General features: G+C 63.4%; 1 protein-coding gene and 1 long non-coding RNA gene across 2 annotated transcripts in view; one reads left to right on the top strand and one right to left on the bottom strand.

Moving 5' to 3' along the window:
* The first annotated feature begins 4,864 nt into the window (after positions 1–4,864).
* Shisal1 (shisa like 1) overlaps positions 4,865–24,900 on the top strand; it is a 93,527-nt gene continuing 73,491 nt past the window's right edge. The window contains exon 1 of the mRNA XM_005338590.5: positions 4,865–5,140. The gene's annotated coding sequence lies outside the window, so the exon portion shown is untranslated. The remainder of the gene's footprint in view (positions 5,141–24,900) is intronic.
* Positions 21,640–24,838, bottom strand: LOC144378472 (uncharacterized). Its single transcript, XR_013440164.1, has 2 exons — positions 24,572–24,838; positions 21,640–23,569 (listed from the first exon to the last, which is right to left on the bottom strand). It is a non-coding gene; the product is annotated as an uncharacterized LOC144378472 (long non-coding RNA).

Genomic DNA, 24,900 nt, shown 5'->3' with positions numbered 1-24,900 from the left:
AGAGAGAGAGAGGGGGAGGGAGTTAAAGGTCTTGCACGGATGAGTGAACAAGGAGGAGATCCCAGAAGAAAAATGAAAACTGCATAAAACAGATGCAGATCTGAGAACTAGGACGTACCAGGACTTCAGTAGAAATCCACTGGGTTGAGATCACAGCACACGGGAAGTGACAAGGCATAAAAAGACCAGGATCTTAAAACCAAATCAATAACAATTACTCAAACTTTGAGAACAGAGAGTAAAAATGAACCAGGAGGAGACAGAAATAGTCTTTCCAACATGGGCCCACAGCGGCGGCTACATCTGCATCCCGACCCTATGAAGAAGAGGACTTGGGCACGGACCTTAGGCTTCATCTAATGATTAACTCAATGTGTACCATGGACCCAGACAGAAGACAGAAAAATGGAAAACTTCTTGGAGAAAACAGAAGAAAATCATGCTCCTGGGCTCGGTGGGGGCGGGGGGGGGGTGTGGGGGCGGGGAGGTGGGGGTTAAACACAGCACCGTGCTCGGGCGGAGATGCCAAACCTGGGCGGCTGCATTCGCGAGGCTGCGGTGGAAGGCGACCTGGCGGGTCCTTAAAGCCAGACACAGGCTCAGGACCCCCTCAGCGACTGCCCCCCCAGGACCAGCCAATCAGCCTGAAAACTCAGCCTCTACCGGAGCCTGCGAGCCAGCGTTCACCGCGTCCTGACCCGCAGCTGTCCGTCGCAGCAGGCAGCAGTGACCGTCCAAACTGCAGCACACCCTCACCAGGGAGCTGTGGGGTCAGGAGAAGGCACAAGAGCCACCGGAAAGGCCCCCACTCCATGGCACCAGTCGCGGCCTCCCGGGAAGGGCAAACCTGCAGACACTCGCGGACTGCGGTTCACAGGGGCTGGGGCTGGGGTGGGGGTGGGGGTGGGGGTGGAGAGGCAGGGCTCCGTGGGCGTGGCACACACAGGCTCTCCTTGCCGTGCCCCCCAGGACCCGCTGCAGGGCTCAGTGCTCTGAGCCCCTGAATCTGTTTCTAACACAAATCTCGGGGCTCCTTGGAGAGACCTGGTCCTGGGATGGGGCAGGAAGTGCACAGGATCAGCCCAGTATCTCCCAGGGCAGGGAGGGAAGAGAGGGTTCAGGGGACACTGAAGCCAGCTGCCAGGGCTGGCCCAGGTGAACCACAAACTAAAGTGCCTTGAGATTTGATCATCACCCAAGAATAAATACCCACGAGTCCCTACTGGAGCAAAAAACTGATTGGATAAACAAAAACATGGACAGAAGACCCCAAATTCAAGATTTCTTGGATGTATCTTGCAACGTGGAGAACACCGACCAGACCACCGTGGTCACACTGTCCAGGCCAGTGTCCACCGGGATGAGTCACGTTGACCGCACGTGCCCTGGGCGGGTGTGATGAGGCGCTTCTCCTCTGCACCCTCCTCCTCCGGCCCGGCCCAGCCTAACCGGGGGACACCCTTTAAACAATCCCGAGTAAGAGCACTCGGCAAAGCAGGGGGCAGCAATCCTTAAAACTCTCCAGGCCCCAAAGTCAGGGACGTCTAGGAACATTCACAGCCGGGAGGACCTAAGAGAGCAGGAGAAGTATGAGGACGTGGGATCCTGCAGGGGCCTGGGACGGAAAGGGACCCAGGAAACCTGCATGAAGCCAGGTCTGGCTCACACGTAGCAGTGCTGTGAATGTGCTCGCGTCCCACATGAAGGGAGATGGCGGACAGGGACAGCGGGTGTCAGGTGATGGAACACGACACTGCCTCGGGTGATTCTGTGAACCTCAAACTATCAAAAACGTTAGGAACCCTGCAGGACGATGCCCCAGATTATGGTGAGTCCTAACCAGAGTCGTGCCGACCCAGCCCGGGGAAGAAGTAAGCGAGGGCTGGCGTTCACGTGGTGGAAACACGCGGAGCCCTGAGACCGAGCTGGGGGACACAGGGGCACACGCCTAGAACACGGAGCCCAGGCCACTGGACAGAAATCCACAACCGTGAAAGAAAGAAGTGTGCCACCTGGAACTCCACAGCCAGGGAGAGCAGTCTTCAAAATCAAGAGCCAAAGAAATAGTGAGTGGGAGACAGACTTGATCCCCGGGACCCACATTTTAAAAAGTGCCTCCACTCCTCCAGGTCATCAATTTGATTGAATAGAAAATGACTTCTGTTGGGCCCTAAGTCTTGTCCCCATGGCAAATAAAGTGCTTCTCTCCTCCTCCCAAAAAATAATAAATAATAAAAAGTGCTACGGGATGTCCTCCGAGGCCCGACCAGCCAGAGGAATGGGACCCTCTCCACTGCGGCCAGGACTGGAAATACCCCTGGTGTCCGCTGGCGGATGAGTGGGTGAGGAACGTGGGACGCCCGTGAGTTCACACCACATCTGACAGCTGTTCCCACTGCAGGGGACAGAGGCCGTGCACTGTCCCAACACTGGGTCACCCTGAGGACACACTAGGTGGAGTCGGCCAGCAAGACCTACCTCGGAATGGCACTCAGGTGTGGGATGAGAGGGGACAACTGTGCAGAGCAGGGGACTGGGGGGGGGGCGGGGGGGGGGAACCCCCAGGAGAGCGTGGGTCAAAGGCTACGGAGTCTCGGTCACAAGATGACCGTCCGGGAGGGTCCTGCCCAGGCTGTTGTTAGTGTTGCATTTCCCCCTTGGCATTGAGGACAGTCTGAATGTCCCCTCCTCAAAGAACAACCCAGGAAGCTCCGTAAGGCTGGGTCCACCAAGGTAGCTGCTGACCACTCACGGGCCTTGGCGCAGCAGGGTCCACCTCAGGTAGATACTGAGAAGAGCCATCACGGACAGGGAGAGCAGGAGGCCTGCAGGAAGTAGGTGGTCAGCAAGGTCAAGGGCTTGCAACCTGTTTTAGGAGGGTTGGGAGGTGTCCAGTGGAGAGAAGGGGTGGGGATGGACCAGGGAGAAGGCTCCAGTGTGCAGGACACGGGCAGGGAGCAGGGAGAGGCCACGGGAGCCCTAGGTTGGCCCCGGGCTCACTGGGCAGGGACCTGTGGGAGGGCAGCGTGGGCAGGAGCTTCAGGGGACAGCACTGGACCTGGAAGGAGGGGTCTTGAGCCTGTCCAGGAAGAGCCTGGGCACCACCCACCACCCACTAGGTGCCCGGGACGTCCCCGAGCCAAGGCACAGGGGTCGTGTGTTCTCCTGGCCCAGGGCCTGGGGTCAGTGGGAGCCAACGGGCGGCTGCCCTACTGAGGAGGGGCTTGGCAGGGGCCTGGCAGCTCCAGCGGGAGGTGAAGAGGGCAGGGCCCCCCACCAGGCCTTTCTGCAGGACTGGCCCAATGGTCCGCCAGCTGGCCTGCGGGGGGGCCGTCCTGTGGAGGAGTAAGGGCTGGTGGGCTCCCCTGCTTCCTGGCAGCACCCAGAGGCCGGAGGAGACCCAGTGGAGGGGAAGAGCTGAACCTACAATGCACCACCAGATCCAGGCAGCTGCCTGCTCCCGAGGAGGGAGAGGGGCGAGTCCCCCAGCCCAGCCCCCTGGGACAGCCTGTGACCCCCCCCCCCACCCCGTGCAGAGGAGGGCGTTGGCCTGGGAGGTTCCCCAGTGTCTTGCCAGACAGAGGAGGGAGGACGGTGGCCTCCCAGGCTCTGGGCGAGCATCTGTCCAGAGGGGCAGTGGGTGGGGGAGAGTCCACCGCAGGCTCGGGTTCAGTTTCCGGCAGGGGCAGCCTGGCCCACAGCTTCCACACTGAGACAGCCCGGGGCCCGGCCACCCTGCCCCCAGGCTCCGTTGCCTTCCCTAAGGCTGGGTCAAAGCGACCACGAGGCCAGCCGCACACCGGGCCTCCTCTGGTCATTCAGCAGGCCCTGGGCTGGCAGTGGGAGGTGGGTCGCTACTGGGTGTCCCGCCGGGTCAGCAACACGCAGAGGCTTGAGAGAAATGCAGGCCCCCAGGCAGGGTGGCCTGAGCCAGGGTGAACCCCGGGTGCACCAGAGAACACCCTGGGAGGCAGAGGGGTGTGCGGAGGGCCTGGCCCAGGGAGGACCAGGGGACCAGAGGGGAGGAGTGGGAGGCAGAGGGTGTGCAGAGGGCCTGGCCCAGGGAGGACCAGGGGACCAGCGGGGATGAGCGGGAGGCAGAGGGCGTGCAGAGGGCCTGGCCCAGGGAGGGCAGCCCATGGGGACCAACGGGGATGAGCGGGGCCTGTGAGCAATGCCAGGGTGGAGGAGAGGACCCGTCTGCCCGGGCAGGGTGTGGGGGTGAGAGGAGCACCGGGGGTGGGTGTCCCCTGGGAGCCCTGCACTGTCCTGACTCCCCCGGGTCCCGGCAGTCCCCTCACCCTTCCAGACCCCGGACACCCCGCCCGTCCATGGTGGGTTCCCCTGGCCTCGGGGGTGATTAGGAGACTAAAGCTAGTGCATCTGAGGGGACAGCACTTGTCCCCTGACTAGCTGAGCATTTGTCAAGAGCCTTCTGTGGGTGACCATGGAGCGAGGACCATGCTCTGGGCCGCGGGGAACACAGAGTGGACAGCGGCCCCTCCTCCTCCAGCCCTGCTCGGGTCCCAGCCCTGCTCTGGCCCTTCTGTCCTTCCAGATGAGGAGACCGAGCAAGCCAAGGAGGGGCTCACCTGGCCCCCGCCTGTCCTGGGCCTGGCTGCTGCAGGAGGGCTGGGGTCTTGGGGACCCCGCCAGGCCCCACACTTCCCAGGTCCTTGCGGGGCCTGGTTCTCCCTCCCCCAGAACATTCCCGGTAGGGGACGGCTCGGGGAACGGGCCAGTTTGAGCCACTGGAGATCTCAGCTGGGATCCTGGCGTCTGGGGAAGGGCCGGCTCTAAAAATAAACAGCTCGGCTCAGCCTGGGAGCAGGCAGGAGCCTGAGAGCCCGGCGGCCGCGACACTCCCGCAGATGCCTGCGGCCCCGGCTGGCCGCCGCGCCCCCCTCCCAGGCAGCTGGCCCCTGGGATGGGCTGGTGGCAGGTGGCAGCCAGGAATATTTGACCCCGGCTCTGGGAGGCCCCCCATCCCCACAGGCTCACGCCCAGAGGAGCTCCAACCTGGGACGAGCGGCACGGAGCGCGGCCAGGGGCTGCTCCCCAGCACAGGCCCCGGGACGCCCAGAGCAGCTCCCCCAGGCCAGCCTCACCCTGCTGCTGGACAGTGACCAGCCTCCCACAGGTAAGGGCTGCTCCCTTGGGGACGAGGCCGGCTGTGGCCTGGGGGTGGGGAAGGGGCTCCCGGGAGGCAGGAGCAACTTTCTGTGGTGGCTTGCGTCCTCCCTGGACCCTGCGGGTCCCGGTTCAGGCCTCCAGCTGCTCTGGAGGGGGGTCCCGGCGCCCCTTACTGCCTCTCTCTGTGCCCCCGTCGGTGGGGACGGCTTGCCCTTTCCGTCTCTCCATAACCTCAGCTGCCACCCGAATGTCAGCGTCCGGCGGCTCCCTGTGCCAGCCCTGTTAGGGGTCTGAGGAGCCAGGGGGAAAGGCTCCGAGGAGGCGTCTGGGTGTGAGAGGAGCCTGGGGCCTTGGGCACGAGAAGGTGTCCCCTCCCTGCTCTGGGGACGCGGCGGGGGCAGGAGAGACACCCAGAGCCGTCCTGCCTGCTGGTGGTGGGCAGGGGCCGTCCCAGGGACAGGCTGCACAGGGTGGACTCGGCCTCCCCGTGGTCTCCAGGTCCCGAATCGGACGCCGAGGTTTATGAAGGGGCTGGTTTCTACTGGGGTGGCTTCGGGCCGCGGAGCCGAGCTGGCGCGAGGGAACTTGGAGCTCGGCCCACCTGGCCCCTCGTGCTCACGGGGGCCAGCAAGTCTGGCCTCTGCCTCGGGGCTGTCTGTGCTGGTGCCTGGGCCCACCCTCACCTGAGGGTCAAGCCATCAGAGATGAGAGCTGGTGGACTAAGGCGTGTCCCCTCATCAGAGGGTCAGGGGCTGTGGGCCGGAGGGAGGGGTTTGATCAGCCTTGCCCGGCTCCCGGGAGAGGAGTCACGAGGGGCGTGGGACGAGGTGGGACTTTGTCTCCGCCTGAGGCTGAGCTGGCACGAGGCTCCGCCAGCTCCTGCAGTGGGGCTGGCCAGGTCAGAGCCAGGTCAGAGCAGGTGAGAAGGGCTACTGGGGAGTTTGGCCCAGAGGTGTGGCTCCAACGGGGAGCACAGACCCAGGAGGAAAGCACTCACAGTGGCCAGTGGAAGGACCCTGGGCAGCCACATGGGGCCTGGGACTGCCAAGGCCCCTGAGCAGGGCCACACTTGACCCCTGCTGTCCACTCCAAGTCACATCCCACCCCAGGGCCGTTTCCCTCTCCCTGCTCCCTCCCCCATGTGTCCTTAGAACCCCCCAAGTGTCCTAAGCAACACCCAGTACTTCTGCCACCTTTGCATGTGACCTGAGGTCGGCATGGAATTCCAGCTGGGCACGCTCCCGCAGCCACTGGCCTCGCCACTGGCTGCCAGCACAGGGTGGTGTCTGGGGCAGGGGACACTGTCCATCAAGGTCTGGTCTTCTCCTGATCACACTGGGAGCCTCCAGGTCCATTACATCCCAGCCTGGAGCCTGGTGCCCCGTAGGCCCACAGCAATGCTGCTGGACACACACGCGAGGTCACACAACCTGCGGCGATCCTTACGAGGGCACCACGAGCCCATCCGCGTCAGATGGTGGGGACAATGCCCGTGGAAGCAGCCTCTGCTCCCGCTGAAGCCAAGGCAGACAGATTTGGGTCCACAGCCCTGGGGTCACCTCTCACAATGGGGACAGCCTGCTGAGGGCAGAGCCAGGTGGCCATAGCCATCGGTCATTGGGTGCTGGCTTCACCTGGGGACGCCTGCTCGGCTCTGGCTGGTTTGGTTCCCACTCGGTGTGGACGTGTGGACACCGCCTCGTCCCTGGGTGCCTTGGACGAGAGGCCCCCCAGACCCTCAGAGCCCCCGGCCGGGCACAGCGGCTGCAGCCACCAGGAAAGTGGAGGGAGAGGGAGGTGGTGGCTGCTTCCCCACCCCGCGGAGAGGCCACGGGGCCCAGAGGCCTGGGAACGGAGGCGTGTGCCTGAAATAGCAGTAGATTTATCAAGCGCTGCTCAGAGCCGGGCTCGGCGCTCGAGGCTGTGCACATCCCACCAGTCTGCAGACACTCGACCTTGAGCAAAAGCACCAATACCCTAGTGCCAACGAGTGGCCACCATCGAGTCCCCGGCCTGTCCCCAAATCCCTGCTGCGTGTGCAGCCCCTGCGGAGGCGGCCGGATTCCCAGGGCCGCGGAGGCCCCTCTGGAGGGTGCTGGGTCCCGCCAGCTCGCTGGCCCGGCTGTGGGGCTGAGGGTGAGTCTGCCCCAGGAAAGCCCCGACGGGGGTGACCGTTCAGCCAGGTCACCAGGCCCACTGCCCGCTGAGGAGGAGGGGGCCTCCTCGTGGCCCTGCGTGGCCCTGCCCTGGCCAGCTCCTGCTCTAACTGCCGCGGGATGAGCCTGCTCCACGGCTCCAGGGCTCACCGCAGCCGACGTGCGTTTCCTGCTCCTCCTTGGGTTTGGCTGGGGTTTGGCTGAGCCCAGCTGCTGCCACCGCCCTGGGCTCCAGGCTGTGGACAGGTGTGGGGCCTGCAGATAGAGCAGGAGAGAAAAGGCCATGTCCTGTGAGCTGGGGGTCTGTCTGCTCACGTCCCTTGGCTATTGTCACCTGTCCCCACAGCCTGCAGGGTGCAGTCCCAGGCCCACAGGCGGAGCCGACTGGGGGGGGGGCGCTGCAGTCCCAGGGTGGACTCTGATTTAGTCACCTGCCCGTCCCCCTGCAGGCCAGGTGAGGACAGCCCTGGGCCAGCTTCCCCTGGGGGGCGGGGGAGGGGAGTAGAGGTTTCTTCAGCAAGGAGCCACCCCTGGGGTCACAGATGGGTGTCAGGGAAACAGTCAAGTGGAGTCCAGAGGGGACAGCAGCACCTGAGTCCCTGCCGGCCTCCCAGCGCAGAGGTCCAAGAAGAGGAACAGAGAGTGGGAGCCCGGCGAGGGGGCAGCAGAGTCTTCTCCAGGAGGAGCCGCTGAGCATGGGGCAGAGGAGAGGGCAGGGGGCACGGAAGGACACTGCCCAGGCTCAGGCCGGAGGCAGAAGGTCTGTGCCCCAGGTAGCTGGCTGCCCTGCTGCCACCCGCTAAGCCCCTGCCGTCCCTCTCTGGGCCTGGACAAGGCGGTGGGTGGCTTGGGACCCTGTCGGGCGGCTCCCTCGGGCTCCAACACACTCGCCTGGCACTAGCTCCAAATGAAGTGGTTCGGGAGCCTCTGATCTCATTAGTGAGTCACAGTGTCCTGCTCTTCAATAATTCAGAGCTGGAGCCTCTGGCCACAGCAGCTCTGGAGAATTACCCAGCCGGCAGCCGGCAGAGAGGCCGCCACTGGAAAGGTCACTCACAAATACTCCCCTTCTTGTCCACTCGCAAAACGAGGAACCTGCGGCCCAGCGCCCTGGGCGAGGAAGTGTTTAAATACCAGCTGTCGCAAACCCGGCAGGGGACCGGTCGGCTTTTCCTGGTTAAATGTTCCTGTCTCCAGAGAACTCGAGACCGGGCAGAGCGCACACCACAGGGAAGGGATCCACGTGCAGATGGGCGCCTGCGTCCTGCAGCTGGGCCCCGGGTGCCCCCTTCAGCCTCAGCCTATGCACCTGTGAAACAGGTCGATGAGGCCTGCCTGGGCCATGCGGAGGGAGAGGATGGGATGGCCAATGTAAGGACAGGCGCTGGGGTCCCGAGCCAGGGGGAGACAGCAAGGGAGGGTCCTGGGCCCAGAGAGGGGAGGGAGCAAGGAGAGGGAGGGTGGCCCCCCACATGGTCTAGAGAGACCCAGTGACCTCAGGGGTCCCCCTGCAGGCTGTGCGCACAGAAGGCCCAGCACACTTGGCCAGGAGGGCCCCGGGGACACGTGGGAGCTGCTGTGGTGGCCGCCCAGGGTGCCAGGCCCCAGCTGCCCCCGCTGCAGTCACTCAGAGGTCCAGGCCCCCCAACATCATCTCTAGCTCAGAAAGGAAGCCGGCTGGGAGGAGCCGTCTTAGCGATTGTCCTGCCACCCCGGGGCGAGGGGCCTGGCCTCTTCCTGCCGCTGTCCCTGCCTCTGCAGAGGGGCCACACTAAGCTCCACTCTGCCCACAAGGAGCTGGACCTGGAACCAGGTGGCCTGCAAGTAGATGCCTGCCCTGCCACCGTCAGTCAGAGGTCCCCGCGGTCACTCGCCCCTGTGTGCCTCAGTTCCCCAGTCCTTATTTGGGGTGAGACAGCAGGTTCCCGGAGCAGTGCTGGGGGGGGGCTCGGGAGCCTCTGCGGAGCCCCAGCCCTGGGCACTGGCTCCCCGCTTCACGGCAGCCCAGCCTGACCTGGGGCCTGTGCTCAGAATGACTCAGACAAAGCCCTTGACCTTGGGCCTCGAGGAGTGGACTCCGGGCCTCGTGGGCTTCGAGCTTCCTTTCGGCAGTTTGAAGTGACCCCTCTCCTGTGGGCTGTTCTGGGGGGAGGGGAGGATCTCTGGAACTCCTGCTGGGGGCTGGGCAGACCCTGGCCGAGCCCGTCTCTTCTAGGAGAACCACCTGACCCCAGGGGCCATCAGACCTCCCACCAAACCCCGGCCCCCAGCTGGAGAAGAGCAGCTGCCCGGGGCTGCCTTCCCAACTCCCCTTCCCTGAGCTCGGCCCTGGCCCGGCCACACCAGGGACATGGGACACATGACAGGTGCCACCAGCCGGGGGGGTTGGACGGGTCTCCTGGGGAACTCCCTGGGTCTTCCAGGTCCTCCCCGGGCCTCTGAGCCCCGGGGGCTGTCCTGTCCCTCGAGCGTCCCAGCACCCCCCTCCGCCTGCCCTCCCTCCCCATCTTCTCCCCCGCAGCCTGGGTGGCGGGACGGAAGCTCGCGTCTCCTGACAGTCGAGCAGTGTTGGATGTTTTCTGTCTTAAACTCCAGTGAGTGCAGTGTCTCTTCTTCCTCTCTCCACAATGTACCCGGGAGCCCTCCCCCGCTGCCTGGCGGCAGAGGCCCGCTCCTGCGTCGCCTCCTCTAATCCCCTCCACTTGTGGCAGGAAGGACCTCTTGACCCCACACGCCTGGTGTCCCCGAGGCTCGGGCCCGGCCGCTGCCCTCCCTGTGTTGCCTCCAGAGGCCTCGTGGCTCAGGGCCTGGGGGCCCAGCAGCAGGACCTGGCCCTCATTCTCTAGAGGACTCTGAGGCTCAGGGAGCCAGGGCCACGCACCAAGCCACCTGTGATGGTGGCAATGCTGGGCCTGGACGTCTACTGGCCTGGCCACCAACCCGGCCCTTGTCTGTGACCACACAGGCAGGACTCAGGGCCGCAGCCGGACTCCCCGGGGCCGTGACCATGCAGGGCCCGCCCCCCACTGGCCCTCAGGTCTTTGAGGAGTGGGACTCTGGGCCTGTGGCCTTCCGTCCCTAGCAGCGCCAGCTGTCCCTGCTCCCCACAGACCAGCAGGGGCTCTAGTTGACCAGAGTCCAGGCCCATGGTGAGCAGATGACAGTGGGGCCCTGGACACAGGGGTCCCTTCTCCAGCTGTGGCAGCCCTGGCAGGCCACTTCCCCCTGGGCTGCTGCATGTGGCCATCCCCTCTCTGCATGAGGCCTGAGGGAGGCAGGGCCTTGCTGGCCACTCGGCTGGTGGCTGAGGACCCCCACACGGGCTCTGCCCCGAGTGCCTGAAGAGCAGCCTCTGGTGGGCACTGGGCCCCTGTGGGACCAGGGCTGGGTGAGCCTGTGTGGTGGCCTGGAGGGGTGGACAGACCCTCGGAGCCCAGGACTCTCCAGAGGCCGGTATCAGAGTCTTCCTGCGGCATTAGACCCTCAGGCCTCGGGCCCAGGCAGGCCCAGGCGTGCACAGTGCTGGCCAGGTCACTTGGTCCTCAGACCAGGTCTGCCCCACTGAGGTCTTCGCATTTGCTGTTCCCTGTGCCGAGACCCCTTCCCTCCCCTTCCCTCCTGCCCCTAAGTGTCCCTTCAGCATCTCTGTCCCTCCCTCTCCCTCTCCCCCCAGCCTCGTCCTGTGTCTTGGAGAAGAGGAGCACTGGGCTCCTTCCCCGTCCTGTGGTAAAGTCAGTGGGAGGACATGACCACAGTGGCCCCACTTGTCACTGGCCTGGCCTCCTGGACCGAGCCTCCTGTGAGAGGAGACGGGACGCGGGGGAGGGGCTGTGGTCCTTCTGGTTCCGCGATGTCGTGTTTATGCACGTCCTTCAGGGCCACTGCTGGACTAGCAACCGCACCCTCAGGGCCCAGCTCCCGTCCCCTCCCGGGGAGGAGCACAGGCGTCAGGGACTCCTTCCCGCCTCCCCGGCCTGTGGTGGGCGCGCAGAGCTCTGCTCCAGCCTCTGATCTCTCCAAGATCAGTCACCGCAGGCCGCGGGCTCCTCAGCAGCTCCACGCCGCCCGCCAATTAGCTTCCCCGGTGTGCGGAGGCGGCTTCGCCAGCCAGGAGGACTGGAGGACAATTAGGGTCCTCGTGCCTCCCGCTGCATCCCGCCACCGCTGCTCCTGGGAGCGGAGCACGGAGCATGGAGCCACCTCAGTGGGGTCCCTCTGCAGCTTCCGGACTCTCCATGTGGCGGGGTCACCACCCTGAAGCAAGGATCCCAGGGCCGTGGTAGCCCTGTGGGTGGGCCGGGCTGAGGCCAGCGGAGCTGAGGCACCAAGGAGGGGCCCGTCCAGCGGGATGCAGAGGGCAGGGGGCTGCAGGACAGCGCTGGGCAACCAGGGGGCCCGGGGAAGGACCAGGCTCCAGGGCCTCAAGGTCCCTTCTGTAAGCAGCTCCCGGATGCCCACGCCAAGGAGTTGATGGGGTGGACAGCAGGCGAGAGGGAGAGGGACCGGGAACAGGCTCAGGGGACAGCTGCCACACTGGGCAGGTGGGGCAGCCGACCCGGCCAGCTGGTGGCCCCTGCTCGCTGTATGAGCTGGGCAGGTCCCTGGGCCTCCCCTGGAAGACAGGCCTAGTAATTCTCTCTGATGAGAGTCCACGGGTCGTAGGGTTCAGCAAGGTGCTTTGCAAACTGTGAAATTCTGGGCTGTGTCCTAGGTAGTTGCTAGAAGCCATATAATAGTGAATAGGTGCGGCCCGCCTGGCACTGGGGGCAGATGGGCTGTGTTGGTCCCGGTGGCCCCCAGGCTGTCCCAGAAGATGCAGCCCAGGGGCTGCGAGGGCGCTGTGGATGTGCACAGCCTGGCTGTGTGACTTGTGTGGGCTGCTTCACCTCTCTGTGCCCAGAACTGGCACATCTGTCACACCGTGAGGTGATTGCCCTGGAGCACCGCTGTGCAGAGCATCACCTCACCATCCACGGGGGCCAATAAATGTGCGGAGCGGCCGTGACCCGGCGCCGGCACCTATGCACCTCCCCTTTGCTGCCTGAGTCTCTATTGTGAGGTTGAAGACTCCAGTGCGCGCCCACACGGTGGCACCCTCGGTCCCTGCCCAGCTGCCTAGTCTCCCATGCCCCACCCCATGCAGCCCTAACCCAATTCTGGCCCTTTCCTGTCCCTGTATCCCACCTCGGCCCTCCCAGGGCCCCCACCCAGGCTCAGTCACACTCACGGCCTCCTCGGGCAGCCCCAGCTGGGGACGTCATGAGACTCTCCCTTCTGCACCCGGAAACCGGAGCTGCGTGGGGAGGGGGCTTCCCAAGACCTACAGCCCATGGCTGCTCTCCACCTGTCCCTGCCTGTCACCCCCTAGGTGACCAGGACCCGTCATGCAGCGTCCCTTCTGGGCACTTTAGAAGCTGGCCCGCTGCCCCCTCCCCCGTGGTCAGGTCTAGCCGCCTTTCCCGGCGTTCAGAGCGCCGAGCGCTGCCCACAGGAGACTGTCCTCCCCGGGTTCCCAGTGCGGTGTGCACCTCTCGGCTGGGCCTGGGGCTCTGTCTCCCGTGCCTTCCTGCTGACCTCTGACTGCCCTCCAGGCACCGGACAGGAGGGGTTGGCCTCGAGACCCCGCACCTGGCTGGACTCCTAGGTCAAGGCCTCTGCCCTCTGTCCTCAGGCTGCTGGCTCCTCTGGGGCAGGGCCTGGGTCTCATTCCGCTCTGGTTCCTACGGCCAGCACAGGGCCTGGCCAGAGGAGCTGGACGTCCCAGGAGTAGAGGACACTTCCAGAAAGAACGATCTCATAATGAAGGCTGGGGAGCGAGGAAGGGCCTAGCTCTGGGGGTGACGTCCAGGCCGAGACCTTGTGACACTGGCCAGGGCCGTTGGGGGACCAGCGTTCCAGGGAGAGGGGACAGCAGGAGCCAAGGCCTGGGCTCAGGAGCCAGATGGGTGGGAGGACCCGAGATTGAAGTGAGACCCTGAGGCCCTGGACGGCAGGGTGTGGCCCAGGGTGAGGTGTCAGAGCGCCCCCAGGGCCCCCAAGTGCTGGGTTTCCTGGCGTCTCTGTGAAGCACCCCCTTTCAGGGGGGTGGGGGGACTGTGGAGCGTCAGGAACCCAACTGGGTCTCGGGTAGGGGAGCGGCTTAGGAGGCCATAGGTCGGGGCCCATGCCCCCAGGCGCCAGGTGGTACCTAAAGAGACTGTAGACAGTTCTTCTTGCCGCCAGTGGTGGCAGGGCTGGGGGATGGGCAGCAGCCCCTGCAGACTGACCAGTGCACGCTCCGCTATGGGCAGTCCCCAATGAGGTTTTAACATATTAATCATCGAACTGAACTTGGGGTCCCTGGACACAGCTGGTGCTGGACCCGAGCCCTGGCTGGAGCTGGGCTTGCACCCCCCCTTTACTGGTGCCACCTGCAGGGTGGGGATGCCCGGTCCCCCTAGAGGGGCAGCAGAGGGTGCTGAGGGACGGCGGCAAACGGCTTTCAACCCCAGCTCTGCCCTGAGTGCCCACCAACCCCAGGTGACCTCGAGCCCCGCCCTGCCACCTGCACAGTTGGGCAGGCTGGTTGGCAGGAGCAATGACCGTCCCTGTGGATGTCCAGTGTGGGGCGTGGCGTGGTGCAGACCTCAGGGCCCTCTCTCACCCCACCTCCTGGCCCTCTCGCCTCCGCTCTGGACTTGGTGTGGCCCTGGTCCCCCACCCACCCCTGGACGATCCTTCCCAGGTCTGTCAACTGACACCTGAGTTTTCCCGGGCTCCACCTCCCGACCGCCCTGCTTCTGCCCACCTCCAGGTCGCAGCCCTGAGCCCTGGCACTGCCAACCAGCCGCTGACTCCACCCCCTGAGGTAGGCGGAGCAGCCGCTGACTCCACCCCCTGAGGTAGGCGGACCAGTCTCTGACTCCACCCCCTGAGGTAGGCGGACCAGCCTCTGACTCCACCCCCTGAGGTAGGCGGACCAGCCGCTGACTCCACCCCCTGAGGTGGGCGGACCAGCCTCTGACTCCACCCCCTGAAGTTGGCGGACCAGCCTCTGACTCCACCCCCTGAGGTAGGCGGACCAGCCGCTGACTCCACCCCCTGAGGTTGGCGGAGCAGCCTCTGACTCCACCCCCTGAGGTTGGGGGACCAGACTCTGACTCCACCCCCTGAGGTAGGCGGACCAGCAGCTGACTCCACCCCTGAGGTGGGCGGACCAGCCTCTGACTCCACCCCCTGAGGTAGGCGGACCAGCCGCTGACTCCACCCCCTGAGGTGGGCGGACCAGCCTCTGACTCCACCCCCTGAGGTGGGCGGACCAGCCGCTGACTCCACCCCCTGAGGTTGGCGGAGCAGCCGCTGACTCCACCCCCTGAGGTGGGCGGACCAGCCTCTGACTCCACCCCCTGAGGTGGGCGGACCAGCCGCTGACTCCACCCCCTGAGGTGGGCGGACCAGCCTCTGACTCCACCCCCTGAGGTTGGCGGCTCCTTCTGGAGGGGTGACGCCCAGCGGGGGCCTCAGCTCCTCCCCCCCCCCAGGAAGCCCCATTGCGCTGGAGTTTAACACGTGTGCAAATCTGTGAGCTGGGGACACCAGGCGCCTGGCTCTCCCAGCAATGGCTGCGCTCCCCTTGCCCTTGATCTTGTCGCTCTCTTTGTAACTCCAGATACTACACGGGCACCCCTGTCCTGCGCCTCTGCGCCATCTGGGGCTCGGCTCTGAGATTCCAGGCTGGGCTCCCCCCACCCCCTTAATGGCCCTAACTGACTCCATGATTTCTAACAGGCCACGGCCACTCTCCCGGCCCAGCCGTCCAGCCTCTGCCCCTCTGCTGTGTCTCTCCCAGGCCAACAGCCCTCCTGGACTGCACACCTCTGAACAGGTCTGCCTGGCCCACGAGCACCGTCGGCCTGGGCCTGGGTGTCCACCCGGCGCCACCCCCATCCCCAAGCCCCACCTGGCCCCTGTGTCCTGAGTGGCCTCCCGGCCTCTCTCAATCCCTCAGGCCAGCCGCTGCCCCACCCCCACCAGGTGCAGGCCATTCCCTGGTCAGGAGGGTCGGCTCCTTCACCTTGAGCTTCGAAGTCACCGTCCGCAGGCCCGGCCTGCCCTGTGGTTCTGACACCACCCTCCCAGACACAGTCCTGCTTTTTCTCCCCGTTCCTGCCCGCAGCTCTGACCACAGTGCCTGGGCAGGGCCTGGCCCTCGGTGGGTGGGCTGCAGCCCTGCACGGCCTCCCAGCCCCTGTCCATCCATCTCTTCTCCTGGCCCCTGACTACAGGAGCGCTGTGTGCGTGCAGCCTGGGCTCAGGTGTGTGTGTAGCCAGGGCTCAGGTGTGCGTTCACCTGGACTGAGGTGTGCATTCACCTGGGCTCAGGTGTGCACACAGCTAGGCTCAGGTGGTCATGCAGGCTGGGCTCAGGTGGTCATGCAGGCTGGGCCCAGATGTGCATGTAACCTGGGCTCAGGTGTGCGTTCACCTGGACCGAGGTGCACACGTAGCCTGGGCTCAGGTGGGCACTCGGCTGGGCTGGGTTGGGCATGCACCCGGGCCCAGGGTTTGGCTGGGGCAGGGCACACCCGCGGCTCCCCTTGTCTGGAGCAGCCCTGTTTGGCCCTCATGCTGTGGACTGTCCGCTGGTGCAGAACCTCCTCCTCAGAGCTTGGCTGCCTTGGGAGCGTGGACTCTCCTGAGGCTCGTCCCTTGTCCCCGCTGGCCTTGCCCCTCCGAGAGCTCTCAGGGTCAGCAGGCGTGGGGGCCTCCCTCACCCGCCGGCTCCCCCGCCCCCTCGTCTCCACAGTATCCCTCCATCTTGCAGGTGCCTCACCGTCCCTCCACCCTCGTCGTTAACCCCGCATCTTCCGCATCTTACTGTCCACTGCTCACTCTGCTTCCTGGGCTCTCGCCCGTCGCCGGTCCCTGGAGGACCCACCAGAGTCCAGAGAGGAAGCCAGTGACATGGTGCATGGAGAGGGCAGGGCCAGCACCTGAGACTCCTGCACGGCCAGACCTGGGGCTGGACGTCCCCTCCTGGGGCAGAGGTGTCTGAGGGAGATGCCTACCACTTCCTCCTGCCCCCTTTTCTGGCCTTTCCTTCCCGCACCCACTCTCACCTACCCTGCTCCCCTGAGAACAATCAGTGTACAGAGGAAGGAGAAGTTGGCCAAAGGTCACCGAAACTCAGCTTGACAGCTGACTCCCAATGTGCTGTGTGACCTTCAGGAAGCCACACAACCTCTCTGAGCCATAGCTCCTACTCACCTAAAAATGTAAATAATATTCCTGCCACCAGGAGCTGTGGTGTGGGTGGTGAGGTGACCCTGTGACTGGAAGGCAGCTGCAGGGAGGGCTGAGCAGGACTGGGCTGGAATTCCTGCATCCTTCATCCATATGGATGTCCGTCCCCAGAGAGAGGGCGCCTGGCCATCCCCTCTGGCCTCTCCCATTGGCTGGGCTCCGAGGTCAGGCCCTCAGCACTCAGATGTGAGGGTTGATTTGATTAAGGTCCTTGCCGCCCGCTCTGCGGCGAGGGAGGGAGGGCGCTGGAGGGAGGCGGCATTAACGGAGATCACTGAGCTCCTGGCGGCTAATCCTCGAGGGAGGGATTGGCTGCTTAATTCCACCTTAATGCTCCGCGTCAACCCAGAGCCTCCCCCGAGTCGTGGGCAGAGCAGCCAGGCCTGGCCCTGCACACCAGCTGGAGGGGCTGCGGGGGTCAGGGCCGGGAAGGGCCTGGGCAGGGAGCCTTCAGGGCTGGACGGAGACAGCTCCCCATCCTGGCTCCCCAGCTCGGGGCGACCCCGGGAACCTCCAGCTGCCCGCGGTCACCTAGGGAGAGCCCAGTGTGGCTCTCACCTGCTCCTGTCCCCAGGGCTGTGTGGCCGCTGGCCACTCTCAGATCCGGGTGCTCAAGTTGGCAGCTGAAGCCGTCAGAGGCCAGGGTTTGAGGTGACAGGGGACCAGGGGCTCCTGGAGGAGGAGGAATTGAAGGCCCCCTAAGCCCAGGAGGCATGTGGACGGGCAAGAGGGCCGGCCGGGCGGAGGGCAGGCGGAGGGGCAGGCGGAGGGCAGGCGGAGGGGCAGGCGAGGCCCCAGGGAGCCGAGGCCGGGCAGAGATTCCCAGCCGGGCCCTGGCCGAGGGCCAGCAAGGGCTCAAGGACGTGGCCACGGCTGGGCTGAAGCGTGTGGACGCACCCCTGGCAGCCAGCCCTCAGGACAGCCCTCCTGCTGGGCGCTGTGTGGGACGCTGGGGGCCGGACACGGTTCTGCCCTGGCCAGCGCCTGCGGCTGAGGCAGGAAGTCAGTGTCGCGGGCAGCCCCGCGGGCCCAGGCCGCCATGGAGAAGCTCCGGGAGCTGGGGGCTCCCCGAAAGGCGCCCTGGACAGGCCCGATGCTCAGCCAGACGGGGGCGGGGAAGCCCCTGCCAGGGCCCCAGGCGTGACCAGGACGGGCCAGGGTGGGCGGGGGAAGCCGGGGAGGCCAAGAGGGGCCTCAGTGTGGCACCTCTGCCCCCACCCTGCTATCGTCACAGCCTTTGGTGGCAGCCTGCAGACGGGACACTAGGCTCAGGGGCCAGGGACCTGCCGGGAGGGACAGAGCTGGCTTCGGGCCCAGGTTCCCCCAGGTTCCCCCAGGTTCCCCCACCAGGGCTGGGGTGGGCCCAGAGCCCTCGGGAGCCGGCAGAAGACTGACCACGTCGGGATGGACTTTGAAAGTCACCGGCCCCAGGGCGGGGGGTATGGATGAGCCAGGAGAAGCCAGATGTGCAGCGGAAAGTTCCAGAAGGGGCTTCCGTGAAGGCACGAGAGCTGCTGGGATGGCCACGGCCCTGGGATGGCAGGGCCCGGCTGGCCTCCTGCAGGGCCCGCCCCACCGAGCCGCCGTGGAGCCCTGACAAGGAGCCGATTGTGTCCTGAGCTTTGATTTAAACCCTTAATGGATTTTCTCCGCTCCATCAAGAGGCCCCGGTCCAGGATGATCATGCAGATCCCAGCCCGATGCAGCTGAGCCAGCTCCGCTCCGCCTCCTCCCAGCCGAGCCGGGAGACGCAGGGGGAGCTCCGGAGCCTGAGGCCTGTCCATCCGGGGCCCCCCAGCGGGTGACAGTCATCCTGGCCGCCGTCCCACGTGCCCCACCACCAGGCCCTGCAGATGTGAGCACCTGGCCACTGTCGTCCTGGGCAGGGAGAAAGCTGGCTCCGGTGCCCGGTTCCCGCCCGAGGCCTGTGCCCTGGCCAGGGCCTGCCCCATCCTCCAGGGCCCTGTGGTCAGCCACTCTGCACAGCCTCTCCCAGCCCTGGCCCTTCCACACCAGTCCCCAGCCCCCAAGGAGGGCCGGGGGTGACAGGCTGAGGCCCCAGCGGCACTCCCCGCCCCCGTTCGTCAGGTGCTCCTCCCTGATGGTAACGCGCAGTGACAAGAGCAGCTGACACATCTGTAGTCTCTGCAGGTGCCCAGCACAGTGTCCAGCGACTCCCACAGGTGAACCCCCGGAGTCCTCTCGGCCCTTCTGCACGGAACACACCGGATGCTGCCGTTTTCCTGCTGAGGTCACCGAGGCCCAGAGAGGCTGAGGCCTTGCCCAGGGCTGCACAGCTCCCAGTGGGAGCACCAGGGGGAAGCATGGGGCCCTTCTGCCCCTGAGGGGGGACTTCTGATGGAGGAGAGCAGCGGCTCCTGCTGCCAGCATCTGGGGACAGGAGCTCCAGATGCGCGGCCCCTCTGCAGAGCCAGGCCCCCTCCCCCTTCCCTGCTGTGGCCACTTCTCTATGATGAAGGGCCCAGGGGCCCCGCAGCCCTCTGCCCCGACCCCCCTGCATCCTGTGGGCCCTTGGTTCCCCAAGATTTCCAGTGTCCACAGGGTCCTTGCCCTGCTCCCCGGTCCACAGCAAATGGGGCTGGGAGGCGGGTCCCACCCTGGGCCCGTCCCCACCCTGGCCCCGTCCCCACCCTGGGCCCGTCCCCACCCTGGGCCCGTCCCCACCCTGGCCCCGTCCCCACCCTGGGCCCCGTCCCCACCCTGGCCCCGTCCCCACCCTGGCCCCGTCCCCACCCTGGCCCCGTCCCCACCCTGGGCCCCGTCCCCACCCTGGGCCCCGTCCCCACCCTGGCCCCGTCCCCACCCTGGGCCCCGTCCCCACCCTGGCCCCGTCCCCACCCTGGCCCCGTCCCCACCCTGGTGGTGCACGCTCTGTCCACACGCAGTGCCCGCAGCACGGCTTCGGGGGCTCAGGGCTGGCACCCCGTGGGGTCCGCTGGCCAGCGCTTCAGGGTGCTGCGCCTTCTCCGCCCCCCACAGCTGGCCCCGCCCCCTCCCTCCCAGACCACCCCAGAAACCGCGAGCCGCGAGCCCGAGTCACCTGGGCTGTGTGCGGCGCAGCTGGGCGGCACAGCCGGCGCGTCCTGCTTTGGGAGGGTGCAGACCTGGTGCCTGGCCTGTCCCTGCCCTCCTGGGTCTCTTCCGGTCTGGGATGGTCTGCCGTTGGGCTGCAGGTCATGGGTGAGTGGCTTGACTCTGACCTTCAGTTGACCTAGTTGTAAGATAGGGGGTAACGCCCCCGTCAGGGCTGCCGAGGACTCGGTGTTTACCCAGGGTTTGGTTGGTGCCGGCAAAGAGCAGGTGCCTTACCACCGGCTCTGCACCTAGCCACACCTGCTGCTCTCCGAGCCCCCTGTCCTCGGGTGGCCACAAGCCCCTCCTCCGTGAGGCTGCTGCGTCTCCCGCCCTCACACCCACCTGCCTCCCACTCCAGGAGTGTTGTGCCTGACCAGGTAGAAAGTCTTTCCAACCTGCAGTGCTGGGGATGGAAACCAGGGCCTCCTGTGTGCTGGGCAAGTGCTTTACCACTAAGCCACAAGGGCCCCTGCCCCTTTTTAAATTCTATTTTGAGGCAAGGACTCTCTAAGTTGCACAGACCGGCCTCGAACTTGTGGTCCTCGTGCCTCCTCGTTTTCCTGCTTCTGCCATTGGCTGAGACCTTCCGTGAACAGGTGCGGTGGTGTGGGTGTCCCTGGCTGGCTCCTGAGCTGGGGGGAGCGACTCCAGTCTTTTGTTGTGATTGTATTTGCTGCAGGCTCATCAGAATCTTTTATCATGTTACGAAATCTCCTCTATTCCTAGTCTGCTAAGCGTCTTTAGAATCCTGCCTGTGTTGAATACCATTAAATGCTATTATTAAATCGACTGAGATCTGCATATGATTAGTTATTATAGACTAATGGGGTGAATTACCCTAATTGTCAGGGCCTCATCGATCCTGCCTTCCGAGAGCAGATCTGGCTTAATGAAGACGAATTGTTCTTTGCCTACATAGCTCCGTTCTGTTTGCTAGTATTTCATTTAGGATTTCTGTATTTCAGTTTCGGTCTCTAATTGGCCTTAAATCTCCCTTTTATATTTGCTGCTACATTGAAAATGGCTCTGAAGCCTGCTGGCTTAAGGCACGCTAATCTCATCTCGCGTGGCTCTGGGTCAGGGATCCAGGCTGGGCAGGGTGGGCCAGCCCTGAGCTCTCAGCGGCCTTGGCTGGGTGACCTCGAGTCTGCAGCTCGAGTCACGGGAGGCCATGGGGTTGTGGGGCTGGCGGTCGCCGCTGACAGTGGACTAGGGCCCTGGAGGGCTCTCAGGTGACACCCACAGGGAGCCCCCCATGCAGCTTGGGCTTCTGCACCCAGGGGAAGGAGAGCAGGGGAGAGGAGGAGGGCCAGGGGCACTCCCTGCACCCTTTAACCCTTCTGAGGTCTAGCCCGCAGCCCACACGCCATCTCGTGCAAGCTCTGTGCTGGTTCCGGAGGTCATCGGACTCCTCCCGGCCTCCAGCCAGGAGAAGAGTGTCAGTCCCCCCTGAGAAGAGCATGTGGACAGGGCAGCTGTGTCTGGGAACCAACCTGGAAATGCAGTCTGTCCTCTTCTCTTGCAGGTCCTCATCAGCTCTATGTATGAGGCTGCGTCCTGCCTCTAAAACAAATAGGAAAGTACTCCCACTGGCCGACTCTGTGCACAAACCGTCTGCACCGTCTCGTTGCTTCCCTAAGTGTTTGGCAGAGTCCATCACCGAGGCCACCAGGGCCCTGAGAGCTTGTGGAAGGTTCTGGATTACACATCAAGTGCTTTGTTAGATAGAGGACTAGTCTAGCTTGCTGTCTTCTAGGTGGGTTCCCCTGCTCCACCCTGACCACCTGTCCTCTGCTCATTCAACTAAATTTGATTTTGTGGACATGAGAATGCCCACTCCCCTCCCCCAACACGGTGAGGTCTGCAGACACGTCTCTTTTCCATTCTTGCTATGGCTTCCTATTTTCTCAACCAATCACACGAGGTATTTATCAATTCTTTTGCATTTGAAAAAAACAACCACAAAATCATATATACTTTTCTGATTTTTTCACTATTCTATATTTCTTTTCCAATTTTATTCTTTTTAGATCTTTCTACTTTAGGGGGTTCACTCTGTTGTTTTGGGGATACAGGGGATTTGGCCTCTGGAGATAGATGCTGAGGTGACTTCTTTTCCCACCTAAAACACAGGTTTTTAGGCTATTTTTTGAAGAGCTGTCTTCGCTGCCTCCTGCAGATTTTGATGATTTATTTTTATTATTGCTCAGTCCAAAATATTTTCTGATTTCCAATGTGACATCTGGTCCAACTCACTCGTTGTTTAGTTCATAAATTTAGAAACAGTGAGAATGTTCTGATCGCCTTGTGGTTACTGGTTTCTAGTTTAATTCCACTGAGGTCAAAGAAGATATGATTTTCATTACTTAAAATTTGTCAAGATTTGCTTTATGGTCTACATATAATCTGTGATGGCGTTCTGTTTCCTAAGAATACAGATGCACTTGTTATTTTATAACGTTCTGTATGCACCTGCTAGGTTAGGGGGTTTGGGTTTGTTTGGGGGTTTTTTGGTACCGGGGATTGAACCCAGGGACACTCAACCACTGAGCCACATTGACAGCCCTTTTTATATTTTATTTAGAGACAGGGTCTCACTGAGTTGCTTAGGGCCTCACTAAATTGCTGAGGCTGGTCTCAAACTTGCAATCCTCCTGCCTCAGCCTCCCGAGCCTCTTGGATCAGGGGCTTGCGCCACACTGGGGTTAGGTTTCTTAGTCACTCTGCTCTCCCCTGACCACCTGTCCTCTGCTCCTTCGATGGTCGCTAAGTCAGAGAAGCATTTATCTCCAGGACGATTGCTGCTGTCTCTTTTGAGTTCTGTTTTTTGCTTTATTGGAGATGTCGCTGTTGGTTCCCTCTGAATTTAGAGTGGGTTTGCCTTCTTGCTAATGGAAAATTGATCGTGACAAAGAGTCCCTCTACAACTCTCTTTACGATTCTGCCTTCAAGTCCCCTGGGCCTGGGGGATGCAGCGAAGCCTCCTCTCTCTTGGTGGGGTTTGTGATTTCCATCTCTCAAGTGCGTTCGGGTCAGATGTCTCCTGCGCCCCGTGCAGCTGGGGTTTAAAAGCCCATTAAGCTTGAGCCAGGTGCTTTCTGGCTTCCAATACGAGTGTTGCTTTTCTGTCTGTCCCTCCTGGTCTGTGACTATTTTTGGAACGTTAGACATTTCTTACTTTACCGTTTCGGCGTCTGCCGGCTCGTTGGCTCCACGACCTTTATTTCCTGTTAGTGGTTGCCCTGGAGATCACAGCCTGCGTTTCCCACTGCCGTCCTGTCGCCACTTCATAGAAAATGCCGACATCAGTCGAGCAGCAGTCTCTGTGCCCTGGAGCGTCCTTGGTCCCGGGCTGCTCTTTGTCCCCTTTGTCCCCTCCTCTGGCTCTGCATCCCCCACGCTGACAAGTCTTGGAAGTCCCTTCCACCTGCGCCATTTCGTCCACAGCAGGGTCTTCTACAAGTTCCACCATCAGTGAATTACCCGGCCTCCCCCTTTTTGTTGTCTGAAAATATTTGTGTTTCCTTTGATTTTGGAGAATTTTTCTGTAAGGTACATGATTCTAGGTGGAGATTATTTTACTTTCTGGTTTTATTTTCAAAGTTTTTAATTGACAAATCCTTGTGCGTCCTGGGGGGTCGGCTGGACGCGTTGCTCTGCGTGGTCCTTCTCTGGCTGGGTGAGCCTCTCTCTGTCTTTGGTTTGGGGCAGTCTCCAGGACGCACCTGTGTGCCGTCGGAGCTCCTCATGTTCTCCGATCTCGACCTGGTGCCGTCATCAAATCCGAAAAATTCTTGGAGAGTCTTTTCAGATGTTGCTTCTGCCTGATGCCATGCTCTTGCCCGTTCGGGGCTGCTCTGACCCTCTGCTCCCTGGCTGACGGGCCGCTGACCCTCCACCTGCTGAGGTCCTTTGTGTTTCAGATCCCATTTCCCACCTGCCCCTGTGTCTGCACAGTGCAGCGTCCTCTGTTCTGCAGAGCAGCCGCGGCCTCCAGGACCCTCTTTGGCCTCCCCCCCGGGCTCCTGCTCTCTGTGCCCGATGATTCTTAAACGAGGTGAAGCTTGAATCGAAGCCTCTTTAGGGCACCACCGTCCTCCCGAGGACTCTAACCCGGGGGCGTTCACTTAGGAGGGACAGCGCGGCCTGCCCTGGACAGGGTCTCAGCTCCAGGGAAGGGGCCCAGCTCGGAGACCTCCAGGTCACGGGGGATCCGTGGAGCTCTGGGCTGTCCTGGGCCATCTCTTGGCCCCAGAGGCACCTGGGATCCACCGGGCTACACCCCACCTGGCTGACTGGAGTGTGAGGCTGAGTGTCCCCAGGCCCCAGCCCATCTGCCCCTGGGCAGCTGGCAGGTCCAGACCCAGCTTTAACTGGGCCACTGACGGAGCCCCAGGCCCCTCCTGAGCACGCCCCCGACTCTGCCTGAGCCGCTTGCCCACCGGCCAGCACGTCCTCACAGCCCCACCCCCTGGCTCAGGGGGACGGTGGGTGCAGAGGGGGACACTGCAGCCTGTGTTCCCAGCGGCCTGGCGAATGTGGACAGGGGAGGCAGCTCAGAGGCCCCCCCACGCCCCAGTTCCTGCGGTCAGGTGAGGAGGGTTCAGACACGCTCAGAGCAAGAGGCAGGAGCTGACGAGGGGCAGGAAAAGGGACAGAGGGTCCTCTCAGAGAGGAGAGGGACAAGGTGCGTCCCCTGCACCCCAGTTTACTGGGGATCCCAGAGAAGGTTCCAGAGAGTCCCACCCAGGCCCACCTCTTGACTTCTGACTGACAGCAGGTGACATCCCACCCTGAGGTCCCCACTGCCATGGCCACTCTAGATCCCCTGGCCCCTGCCCACTGGTCCTAACTGGATTCTTCGGCGTGTCACAGGTTTCGTGGTCGGGAGGGACCCTCCTTACCTGCCGGAGCCTGGTCCCTGAAGTCTCCCCCTCGGTGTCGCTCGGATCCCTTGACCCAGGGCTCCCGCTGCCTGCGTTTCCCTGTGGACAACCAGTAGTTTGCCAAGGACCGTGACGTCCCCGTCCACCTAGGCCAGCAGGGCTGCAGGGAATTGCTCTTGGGGTCAGCACAGTGGCCCGTTGGACTGAGTCATTCCCTTGACCTCGGCCCCATCTTGGCGTGCCTGTCCCCAGCACTCGCAAAGCTCCAGAGGATTCTCCCCACGTCCAGCCCCACACCGCTCCCCCCCACCCAGGCCTGCGCCTGTCCACCCCTCAGAACCCTGTCG

This window comes from Ictidomys tridecemlineatus, chromosome 6 (genome assembly GCF_052094955.1).
Source record: "Ictidomys tridecemlineatus isolate mIctTri1 chromosome 6, mIctTri1.hap1, whole genome shotgun sequence".
In the NCBI taxonomy this organism is placed as follows: domain Eukaryota; kingdom Metazoa; phylum Chordata; class Mammalia; order Rodentia; family Sciuridae; genus Ictidomys; species Ictidomys tridecemlineatus.
Note: the sequence above shows the minus strand (reverse complement) of the source record. Positions and strands in the feature narration are given on the sequence as shown.